This window comes from Gasterosteus aculeatus, unplaced genomic scaffold (assembly GCF_964276395.1).
Source record: "Gasterosteus aculeatus unplaced genomic scaffold, fGasAcu3.hap1.1 HAP1_SCAFFOLD_30, whole genome shotgun sequence".
Taxonomy (NCBI): Eukaryota; Metazoa; Chordata; class Actinopteri; order Perciformes; family Gasterosteidae; genus Gasterosteus; species Gasterosteus aculeatus.
In genome coordinates this window covers 212,501-225,000 of record NW_027554888.1, presented here as the reverse complement: position 1 = coordinate 225,000, position 12,500 = coordinate 212,501, and positions in this window count along the sequence as shown.

Sequence of the window (12,500 nt, the reverse complement as noted above, 5' to 3'; positions counted from 1 at the left end):
TTTGCGCCACATATTCCGACTTTTACTTAGTTTCTGACGGAGCCAAAAAAGTCCGGGTTTTTTTGCCCTCCTTATCGTCCCGACTGGAAACTTTAACTTTTTTTTTAAGTCAGAAAATTAAAGTCTTTTTCATCCAGGAGACCGACCCTTCCTTCAAAGCGTCCCAAGTGGTCCTTCGTCATCGGATATCTGTCGGGAAATACCGCTCCATGGAACTGTTTATTTCATCCATCCGCTGCACCTGCTGTTCTGCCATCAGTGTCCGACAATAGCGCTTCTTCATCGGATATCTGCCGGGATCTCACGCTCTCTGGAACTGTTTAATTCATCCATCCGCTGCACCTGCTGTTCTGACATCAGCATCCGAGAATAGTGTCCCGTACTGGGACATGGTCTGGGATATCCCGCTCTCTGGAACTGTGTTATGTTTATTTCCTTCATCCACTGCACCTGCTGTTCTGACATCAGCATCCGAGAATAGTGTCCCGTACTGGGACATGGTCTCGGATCTCCCGCTCTCTGGAACTATGTTCTGTTTATTTCCTTCATCCACTGCACCTGCTGTTCTGACATCAGCATCCGAGAATAGTGTCCCGTACTGGGACATGGTCTCGGATCTCCCGCTCTCTGGAACTATGTTCTGTTTATTTCCTTCATCCACTGCACCTGCTGTTCTGACATCAGCATCCGAGAATAGTGTCCCGTACTGGGACATGGTCTGGGATCTCCCGCTCCATGGAACTGTGTTCTGTTTATTTCCTTCATCCACTGCACCTGCTGTTCTGCCATCAGTGTCCGACAATAGCGCTTCATCATCGGATATCTGCCGTGAAATACCGCTCTCTGGATCTGCTCTGTTCTGGCAGGTAATCAGGGAGATTTTAAGTAGATGAGTGTCCGGGAATAGTGGGCCGTTCTGGGACTTGGTCTGGGATATCCCGCTCTCTGGAACTATGTTCTGTTTATTTCCTTCATCCAGTGCACCTGCTGTTCTGCCATCAGTGTCCGACAATAGCGCGCCGTTCTGGGACTTGGTCTGGGATATCCCGCTCTCTGGAACTATGTTCTGTTAATTTCCTTCATCCAGTGCACCTGCTGTTCTGCCATCAGTGTCCGACAATAGCGCTTCATCATCGGATATCTGTCGTGAAATACCGCTCTCTGGAACTGTGTATTAGTCCGTCCGCTGCACCTGCTGTTCTGACATCAGCATCCGAGAATAGTGCGCCGTTCTGGGACATGGTCTGGTCTCTGCCGCTCTCTGGAACTCTGTATTCATCCATGCGTTACACCTGCTGTTCTGACATCAGCATCCGAGAATTGTGTCCCGTACAGGGACATGGTCTGGTCTCTGCCGCTCTCTGGAACTCTGTATTCATCCATGCGTTACACCTGCTGTTCTGACATCAGCATCCGAGAATAGTGTCCCATACAGGGACATGGTCTGGTCTCTGCCGCTCTCTGGAACTCTGTATTCATCCGTCCACTGCACCTGCTGTTCTGCCATCAGCATCCGAGAATAGTGCCCCGTACTGGGACATCAGCCAGGACGCACCGCCGTCATCTCGTTCGTTCGCTCAGTCATCCATCCACGAAAGCTACCGATCAGCCACAGTGCCCGGAATGATGCCTCCTGCCGGGGTAGCGTCCGCTTGCTCCCCGACAGCCAGTTCTGCATGAGGCTCCGGTTCTTCCACCCCCGCCACTGTCCGAGGGTGTCCGAAAATACTGAGGTCTGAGTCGGATCCGAACCGCACAACCACACGGTCTTCACGACTGGAGGCCTATGTTTCTAAAAACCGGGTTTCAGGAATCTGCGACCTGGTGGCCCAGTGATGTCGGCTGGAACTTTTTTTTTCCGGTCCGCTCAAAATTCTCCAGGCATTTTCTGAGCTTTCCTTCACATAGTCCGACTTTTACTTAGTTTCTGACGGAGCCAAAAAAGTCCGGGTTTTTTTGCCCTCCTTATCGTCCCGACTGGAAACTTTAACTCCGTATTTTAAGTCAGAAAATTAAAGTTCTTTTCATCCAGGAGACCGACCCTTCCTTCAAAGTGTCCCATACAGTGCTTCGTCATCGGACATCGGCCGGGATCTCCCGCTCTCTGGAACTGTGTATTCATCCATGCGGTACACCTGCTGTTCTGCCATCACTGTCCGGGAATAGTGTGTCGTTCTGGGACTTGGTCTGGTCTCTGCCGCTCTCTGGAGCTCTTTATTCATCCATCATGTACACGTGCTGGTCTGCCATCACTGTCCGGGAATAGTGTGTCGTTCTGGGTCATGGTCTGGGTTCTGCCGCTCTCTGGAACTCTTTATTCATCCATGCGGTACACCTGCTGGTCTGCCATCACTGTCCGGGAATAGTGTACCGTTCTGGGACTTGGTCTGGTCTCTGCCGCTCTCTGGAGCTCTTTATTCATCCATCCACTGCACCTGCTGTTCTGCCATCACTGTCCGGGAACAGTGTGCCGTTCTGGGTCATGGTCTGGGATATCACGCTCTCTGGAACTCTTTATTCATCCATCATGTACACCTGCTGGTCTGCCATCACTGTCCGGGAATAGTGTACCGTTCTGGGACTTGGTCTGGTCTCTGCCGCTCTCTGGAACTCTTTATTCATCCATGCGGTACACCTGCTGTTCTGCCATCACTGTCCGGGAACAGTGTGCCATTCTGGGTCATGGTCTGGGATATCACGCTCTCTGGAACTCTTTATTCATCCATCATGTACACCTGCTGTTCTGCCATCACTGTCCGGGAATAGTGTGTCGTTCTGGGTCATGGTCTGGGATATCACGCTCTCTGGAACTCTTTATTCATCCATGCGGTACACCTGCCGTTCTGCCATCACTGTCCGAGAATAGTGTGTCGTTCTGGGACTTGGTCTGGTCTCTGCCGCTCTCTGGAGCTCTTTATTCATCCATGCGGTACACCTGCTGGTCTGTCATCACTGTCCGGGAACAGTGTGCCGTTCTGGGACTTGGTCTGGTCTCTGCCGCTCTCTGGAGCTCTTTATTCATCCATGCGGTACACCTGCTGGTCTGCCATCACTGTCCGGGAACAGTGTACCGTTCTGGGACTTGGTCTGGTCTCTGCCGCTCTCTGGAGCTCTTTATTCATCCATGCGGTACACCTGCTGTTCTGCCATCACTGTCCGGGAATAGTGTGTCGTTCTGGGACTTGGTCTGGTCTCTGCCGCTCTCTGGAACTCTGTATTCATCCATGGGGTACACCTGCTGGTCTGCCATCACTGTCCGGGAACAGTGTGCCGTTCTGGGTCATGGTCTGGGATATCACGCTCTCTGGAACTATGTTCTGATTATTTCCTTCATCCACTGCACCTGCTGTTCTGCCATCAGTGTCCGACAACAGCGCTTCATCATCGGATAACTGCCGTGAAATACCGCTCTCTGGATCTGCTCTGTTCTGGCAGGTAATCAGGGAGATTTTAAGTAGATGAGTGTCCGGGAATAGCGGGCCGTTCTGGGACTTGGTCTGGGATATCACGCTCTCTGGAACTATGTTCTGTTTATTTCCTTCATCCAGTGCACCTGCTGTTCTGCCATCAGTGTCCGACAATAGCGCGCCGTTCTGGGACTTGGTCTGGGATATCACGCTCTCTGGAACTATGTTCTGTTTATTTCCTTCATCCAGTGCACCTGCTGTTCTGCCATCAGTGTCCGACAATAGCGCTTCATCATCGGATATCTGTCGTGAAATACCGCTCTCTGGAACTGTGTATTAGTCCGTCCGCTGCACCTGCTGTTCTGACATCAGCATCCGAGAATAGTGTGCCGTTCTGGGACATGGTCTGGGATCTCCCGCTGTCTGGAACTGTGTGTTCATCCATACGTTACACCTGCTGTTCTGACATCAGCATCCGAGAATGGTGTGCCGTTCTGGGACATGGTCTGGGATCTCCCGCTGTCTGGAACTGTGTATTAGTCCGTCCGCTGCACCTGCTGTTCTGACATCAGCATCCGAGAATAGTGCGCCGTTCTGGGACATGGTCTGGTCTCTGCCGCTCTCTGGAACTCTGTATTCATCCATGCGTTACACCTGCTGTTCTGACATCAGCATCCGAGAATAGTGTCCCGTACAGGGACATGGTCTGGTCTCTGCCGCTCTCTGGAACTCTGTATTCATCCGTCCACTGCACCTGCTGTTCTGCCATCAGCATCCGAGAATAGTGCCCCGTACTGGGACATCAGCCAGGACGCACCGCCGTCATCTCGTTCGTTCGCTCAGTCATCCATCCACGAAAGCTACCGATCAGCCACAGTGCCCGGAATGATGCCTCCTGCCGGGGTAGCGTCCGCTTGCTCCCCGACAGCCAGTTCTGCATGAGGCTCCGGTTCTTCCACCCCCGCCACTGTCCGAGGGTGTCCGAAAATACTGAGGTCTGAGTCGGATCCGAACCGCACAACCACACGGTCTTCACGACTGGAGGCCTATGTTTCTAAAAACCGGGTTTCAGGAATCTGCGACCTGGTGGCCCAGTGATGTCGGCTGGAACTTTTTTTTTCCGGTCCGCTCAAAATTCTCCAGGCATTTTCTGAGCTTTCCTTCACATAGTCCGACTTTTACTTAGTTTCTGACGGAGCCAAAAAAGTCCGGGTTTTTTTGCCCTCCTTATCGTCCCGACTGGAAACTTTAACTTCGTATTTTAAGTCAGAAAATTAAAGTCCTTTTCATCCAGGAGACCGACCCTTCCTGCAAAGCGTCCCAAATGGCCCTTTGTCGTCGGATATCTGTCGGGAAATACCGCTCCATGGAACTGTTTATTTCATCCATCCACTGCACCTGCTGTTCTGACATCAGCATCCGAGAATAGTGTCCCGTACTGGGACATGGTCTGGGATCTCCCGCTCCATGGAACTCTGTATTCATCCGTCCACTGCACCTGCTGTTCTGACATCAGCATCCGAGAATAGTGTGCCGTTATGGGACATGGTCTGGGATCTCCTGCTCTATGGAACTGTTTATTTCATCCATCCAGTGCACCTGCCGTTCTGCCATCAGTGTCCGACAACAGCGCTTCATCATCGGATATCTGCCGTGAGATACCGCTCTCTGGAACTGTTTATTTCATCCATCCACTGCACCTGCTGTTCTGCCATCAGTGTCCGACAATAGCGCTTCTTCATCGGATATCAGCCGGGATCTCACGCTCTCTGGAACTGTTTACTTCATCCATCCACTGCACCTGCTGTTCTGCCATCAGTGTCCGAGAACAGTGCTTCTTCATCGGATATCAGCCGGGATCTCACGCTCTCTGGAACTGTTTAATTCGTCCATCCACTGCACCTGCTGTTCTGCCATCAGTGTCCGACAACAGCGCTTCATCATCGGATAACTGCCGTGAAATACCGCTCTCTGGAACTGTTTATTTCATCCACCGCACCTGCTGTTCTGCCATCAGTGTCCGACAACAGCGCTTCATCATCGGATAGCTGCCGTGAAATACCGCTCTCTGGATCTGCTCTGTTCTGGCAGGTAATCAGGGAGATTTTAAGTAGATGAGCGTCCGGGAATAGTGCACTGCACTTGGGCAGGTCACGCCGCGTAACCCGCCCCATATCCCGGTTCCCGAACCCGCTTTTCCGCCCAAAGTTGTCCGAAGATGCTTAGGCCCAGCTGGGGAACGCTCCCCACGAAGCCCGGGTCTCAGCCCTGGAGCCCTGTGTTTCCGAAAACCAGGTTTCTGAAATCTGCGACCTGGTGGCCCAGTGATGTCAGCTGGAACTTTTTTTTTCCGGTCCGCTCAAAATTCTCCAGGGGATTTTAGGGCTTTGCGCCACATATTCCGACTTTTACTTAGTTTCTGACGGAGCCAAAAAAGTCCGGGTTTTTTTGCCCTCCTTATCGTCCCGACTGGAAACTTTAACTTTTTTTTTAAGTCAGAAAATTAAAGTCTTTTTCATCCAGGAGACCGACCCTTCCTTCAAAGCGTCCCAAGTGGTCCTTCGTCATCGGATATCTGTCGGGAAATACCGCTCCATGGAACTGTTTATTTCATCCATCCGCTGCACCTGCTGTTCTGCCATCAGTGTCCGACAATAGCGCTTCTTCATCGGATATCTGCCGGGATCTCACGCTCTCTGGAACTGTTTAATTCATCCATCCGCTGCACCTGCTGTTCTGACATCAGCATCCGAGAATAGTGTCCCGTACTGGGACATGGTCTGGGATATCCCGCTCTCTGGAACTGTGTTATGTTTATTTCCTTCATCCACTGCACCTGCTGTTCTGACATCAGCATCCGAGAATAGTGTCCCGTACTGGGACATGGTCTCGGATCTCCCGCTCTCTGGAACTATGTTCTGTTTATTTCCTTCATCCACTGCACCTGCTGTTCTGACATCAGCATCCGAGAATAGTGTCCCGTACTGGGACATGGTCTCGGATCTCCCGCTCTCTGGAACTATGTTCTGTTTATTTCCTTCATCCACTGCACCTGCTGTTCTGACATCAGCATCCGAGAATAGTGTCCCGTACTGGGACATGGTCTGGGATCTCCCGCTCCATGGAACTGTGTTCTGTTTATTTCCTTCATCCACTGCACCTGCTGTTCTGCCATCAGTGTCCGACAATAGCGCTTCATCATCGGATATCTGCCGTGAAATACCGCTCTCTGGATCTGCTCTGTTCTGGCAGGTAATCAGGGAGATTTTAAGTAGATGAGTGTCCGGGAATAGTGGGCCGTTCTGGGACTTGGTCTGGGATATCCCGCTCTCTGGAACTATGTTCTGTTTATTTCCTTCATCCAGTGCACCTGCTGTTCTGCCATCAGTGTCCGACAATAGCGCGCCGTTCTGGGACTTGGTCTGGGATATCCCGCTCTCTGGAACTATGTTCTGTTAATTTCCTTCATCCAGTGCACCTGCTGTTCTGCCATCAGTGTCCGACAATAGCGCTTCATCATCGGATATCTGTCGTGAAATACCGCTCTCTGGAACTGTGTATTAGTCCGTCCGCTGCACCTGCTGTTCTGACATCAGCATCCGAGAATAGTGCGCCGTTCTGGGACATGGTCTGGTCTCTGCCGCTCTCTGGAACTCTGTATTCATCCATGCGTTACACCTGCTGTTCTGACATCAGCATCCGAGAATTGTGTCCCGTACAGGGACATGGTCTGGTCTCTGCCGCTCTCTGGAACTCTGTATTCATCCATGCGTTACACCTGCTGTTCTGACATCAGCATCCGAGAATAGTGTCCCATACAGGGACATGGTCTGGTCTCTGCCGCTCTCTGGAACTCTGTATTCATCCGTCCACTGCACCTGCTGTTCTGCCATCAGCATCCGAGAATAGTGCCCCGTACTGGGACATCAGCCAGGACGCACCGCCGTCATCTCGTTCGTTCGCTCAGTCATCCATCCACGAAAGCTACCGATCAGCCACAGTGCCCGGAATGATGCCTCCTGCCGGGGTAGCGTCCGCTTGCTCCCCGACAGCCAGTTCTGCATGAGGCTCCGGTTCTTCCACCCCCGCCACTGTCCGAGGGTGTCCGAAAATACTGAGGTCTGAGTCGGATCCGAACCGCACAACCACACGGTCTTCACGACTGGAGGCCTATGTTTCTAAAAACCGGGTTTCAGGAATCTGCGACCTGGTGGCCCAGTGATGTCGGCTGGAACTTTTTTTTTCCGGTCCGCTCAAAATTCTCCAGGCATTTTCTGAGCTTTCCTTCACATAGTCCGACTTTTACTTAGTTTCTGACGGAGCCAAAAAAGTCCGGGTTTTTTTGCCCTCCTTATCGTCCCGACTGGAAACTTTAACTCCGTATTTTAAGTCAGAAAATTAAAGTTCTTTTCATCCAGGAGACCGACCCTTCCTTCAAAGTGTCCCATACAGTGCTTCGTCATCGGACATCGGCCGGGATCTCCCGCTCTCTGGAACTGTGTATTCATCCATGCGGTACACCTGCTGTTCTGCCATCACTGTCCGGGAATAGTGTGTCGTTCTGGGACTTGGTCTGGTCTCTGCCGCTCTCTGGAGCTCTTTATTCATCCATCATGTACACGTGCTGGTCTGCCATCACTGTCCGGGAATAGTGTGTCGTTCTGGGTCATGGTCTGGGTTCTGCCGCTCTCTGGAACTCTTTATTCATCCATGCGGTACACCTGCTGGTCTGCCATCACTGTCCGGGAATAGTGTACCGTTCTGGGACTTGGTCTGGTCTCTGCCGCTCTCTGGAGCTCTTTATTCATCCATCCACTGCACCTGCTGTTCTGCCATCACTGTCCGGGAACAGTGTGCCGTTCTGGGTCATGGTCTGGGATATCACGCTCTCTGGAACTCTTTATTCATCCATCATGTACACCTGCTGGTCTGCCATCACTGTCCGGGAATAGTGTACCGTTCTGGGACTTGGTCTGGTCTCTGCCGCTCTCTGGAACTCTTTATTCATCCATGCGGTACACCTGCTGTTCTGCCATCACTGTCCGGGAACAGTGTGCCATTCTGGGTCATGGTCTGGGATATCACGCTCTCTGGAACTCTTTATTCATCCATCATGTACACCTGCTGTTCTGCCATCACTGTCCGGGAATAGTGTGTCGTTCTGGGTCATGGTCTGGGATATCACGCTCTCTGGAACTCTTTATTCATCCATGCGGTACACCTGCCGTTCTGCCATCACTGTCCGAGAATAGTGTGTCGTTCTGGGACTTGGTCTGGTCTCTGCCGCTCTCTGGAGCTCTTTATTCATCCATGCGGTACACCTGCTGGTCTGTCATCACTGTCCGGGAACAGTGTGCCGTTCTGGGACTTGGTCTGGTCTCTGCCGCTCTCTGGAGCTCTTTATTCATCCATGCGGTACACCTGCTGGTCTGCCATCACTGTCCGGGAACAGTGTACCGTTCTGGGACTTGGTCTGGTCTCTGCCGCTCTCTGGAGCTCTTTATTCATCCATGCGGTACACCTGCTGTTCTGCCATCACTGTCCGGGAATAGTGTGTCGTTCTGGGACTTGGTCTGGTCTCTGCCGCTCTCTGGAACTCTGTATTCATCCATGGGGTACACCTGCTGGTCTGCCATCACTGTCCGGGAACAGTGTGCCGTTCTGGGTCATGGTCTGGGATATCACGCTCTCTGGAACTATGTTCTGATTATTTCCTTCATCCACTGCACCTGCTGTTCTGCCATCAGTGTCCGACAACAGCGCTTCATCATCGGATAACTGCCGTGAAATACCGCTCTCTGGATCTGCTCTGTTCTGGCAGGTAATCAGGGAGATTTTAAGTAGATGAGTGTCCGGGAATAGCGGGCCGTTCTGGGACTTGGTCTGGGATATCACGCTCTCTGGAACTATGTTCTGTTTATTTCCTTCATCCAGTGCACCTGCTGTTCTGCCATCAGTGTCCGACAATAGCGCGCCGTTCTGGGACTTGGTCTGGGATATCACGCTCTCTGGAACTATGTTCTGTTTATTTCCTTCATCCAGTGCACCTGCTGTTCTGCCATCAGTGTCCGACAATAGCGCTTCATCATCGGATATCTGTCGTGAAATACCGCTCTCTGGAACTGTGTATTAGTCCGTCCGCTGCACCTGCTGTTCTGACATCAGCATCCGAGAATAGTGTGCCGTTCTGGGACATGGTCTGGGATCTCCCGCTGTCTGGAACTGTGTGTTCATCCATACGTTACACCTGCTGTTCTGACATCAGCATCCGAGAATGGTGTGCCGTTCTGGGACATGGTCTGGGATCTCCCGCTGTCTGGAACTGTGTATTAGTCCGTCCGCTGCACCTGCTGTTCTGACATCAGCATCCGAGAATAGTGCGCCGTTCTGGGACATGGTCTGGTCTCTGCCGCTCTCTGGAACTCTGTATTCATCCATGCGTTACACCTGCTGTTCTGACATCAGCATCCGAGAATAGTGTCCCGTACAGGGACATGGTCTGGTCTCTGCCGCTCTCTGGAACTCTGTATTCATCCATGCGTTACACCTGCTGTTCTGACATCAGCATCCGAGAATAGTGTCCCGTACAGGGACATGGTCTGGTCTCTGCCGCTCTCTGGAACTCTGTATTCATCCATGCGTTACACCTGCTGTTCTGACATCAGCATCCGAGAATAGTGTCCCGTTCTGGGACATGGTCTGGTCTCTGCCGCTCTCTGGAACTCTGTATTCATCCATGCGTTACACCTGCTGTTCTGACATCAGCATCCGAGAATAGTGGGCCGTTCTGGGACATGGTCTGGGATATCACGCTGTCTAGAACTGTGTGTTCATCCGTCCACTGCACCTGCTGTTCTGCCATCAGCATCCGAGAATAGTGCCCCGTACTGGGACATCAGCCAGGACGCACCGCCGTCATCTCGTTCGTTCGCTCAGTCATCCATCCACGAAAGCTACCGATCAGCCACAGTGCCCGGAATGATGCCTCCTGCCGGGGCAGCGTCCGCTTGCTCCCCGACAGCCAGTTCTGCATGAGGCTCCGGTTCTTCCACCCCCGCCACTGTCCGAGGGTGTCCGAAAATACTGAGGTCTGAGTCGGATCCGAACCGCACAAACGCCGGTCTTCACGACTGGAGGCCTATGTTTCTAAAAACCGGGTTTCAGGAATCTGCGACCTGGTGGCCCAGTGATGTCGGCTGGAACTTTTTTTTTCCGGTCCGCTCAAAATTCTCCAGGCATTTTCTGAGCTTTCCTTCACATAGTCCGACTTTTACTTAGTTTCTGACGGAGCCAAAAAAGTCCGGGTTTTTTTGCCCTCCTTATCGTCCCGACTGGAAACTTTAACTCCGTATTTTAAGTCAGAAAATTAAAGTTCTTTTCATCCAGGAGACCGACCCTTCCTTCAAAGTGTCCCATACAGTGCTTCGTCATCGGACATCGGCCGGGATCTCCCGCTCTCTGGAACTGTGTGTTCATCCATACGTTACACCTGCTGTTCTGACATCAGCATCCGAGAATGGTGTGCCGTTCTGGGACATGGTCTGGGATCTCCCGCTGTCTGGAACTGTGTATTAGTCCGTCCGCTGCACCTGCTGTTCTGACATCAGCATCCGAGAATAGTGCGCCGTTCTGGGACATGGTCTGGTCTCTGCCGCTCTCTGGAACTCTGTATTCATCCATGCGTTACACCTGCTGTTCTGACATCAGCATCCGAGAATAGTGTCCCGTACAGGGACATGGTCTGGTCTCTGCCGCTCTCTGGAACTCTGTATTCATCCATGCGTTACACCTGCTGTTCTGACATCAGCATCCGAGAATAGTGTCCCGTACAGGGACATGGTCTGGTCTCTGCCGCTCTCTGGAACTCTGTATTCATCCATGCGTTACACCTGCTGTTCTGACATCAGCATCCGAGAATAGTGTCCCGTTCTGGGACATGGTCTGGTCTCTGCCGCTCTCTGGAGCTCTTTATTCATCCATGCGGTACACCTGCTGTTCTGCCATCACTGTCCGGGAATAGTGTGCCGTTCTGGGTCATGGTCTGGTCTCTGCCGCTCTCTGGAACTCTTTATTCATCCATGGGGTACACCTGCTGGTCTGCCATCACTGTCCGGGAACAGTGTGCCGTTCTGGGTCATGGTCTGGTCTCTGCCGCTCTCTGGAGCTGTTATTTTCCTCCATCCGGTACACCCACTGCTCTGCCATCACTGTCCGAAAATAGTGCTCCGAAATCGGGTAAGTCGCGCGGGGGGCCACCCCCGTATCTCGGCTCCAGGAGCCTCTTTCCGCCCGGGGCCTGGCCCACTATGCTTAGGTCCAGCTGGGGAACGCTCCCCCCGAAGCTCGGGGCCCTGTCCTGGAGATCTCTGTTTCCGAAAACCAGGTTTCTGAAATCTGCGACCTGGTGGCCCAGTGATGTGAGCTAAAAAAAAATTTATCGAAGCGATCTAAAAAAGCCCAGGCATTTTCTGAGCTTTCCTTCACATATTCCGACTTTTACTTAGTTTCTGACGGAGCCAAAAAAGTCCGGGTTTTTTTCGCTCCACATAGTCCCGACTGGAAACTTTAACTTTTTTTTTTTTCCATTATTTCACCCGCGGAGGTCCGCAAACACCTCCAGGGGCCCACAACGGCCGAATTAAGCCAGGAAAAAGACACCAGAACCCGGATCTCTTTACCAGACACCCCCAGAGCCCGGAACACGGACCCAAACACCTCCAGAGGCCCACAACGGCCGAATTGAACCCGGAAAAAGACGCCAGAACCCGGATCTCTTTACCAGACACCCCCAGAGCCCGGAACACGGACCCAAACACCTCCAGAGGCCCACAACGGCCGAATTAAGTCCGGAAAAAGACGCCAGAACCCGGATCTCTTTACCAAACACCCCCAGAGCCCGGAACTCGGACCCAAACACCTCCAGAGGCCCACAACGGCCGAATTGAACCCGGAAAAAGACGCCAGAACCCGGATCTCTTTACCAGACACCCCCAGAGCCCGGAACTCGGACCCAAACACCTCCAGAGGCCCACAACGGCCGAATTAAACCCGGAAAAAGACACCAGAACCCGGATCTCTTTACCAGACACCCCC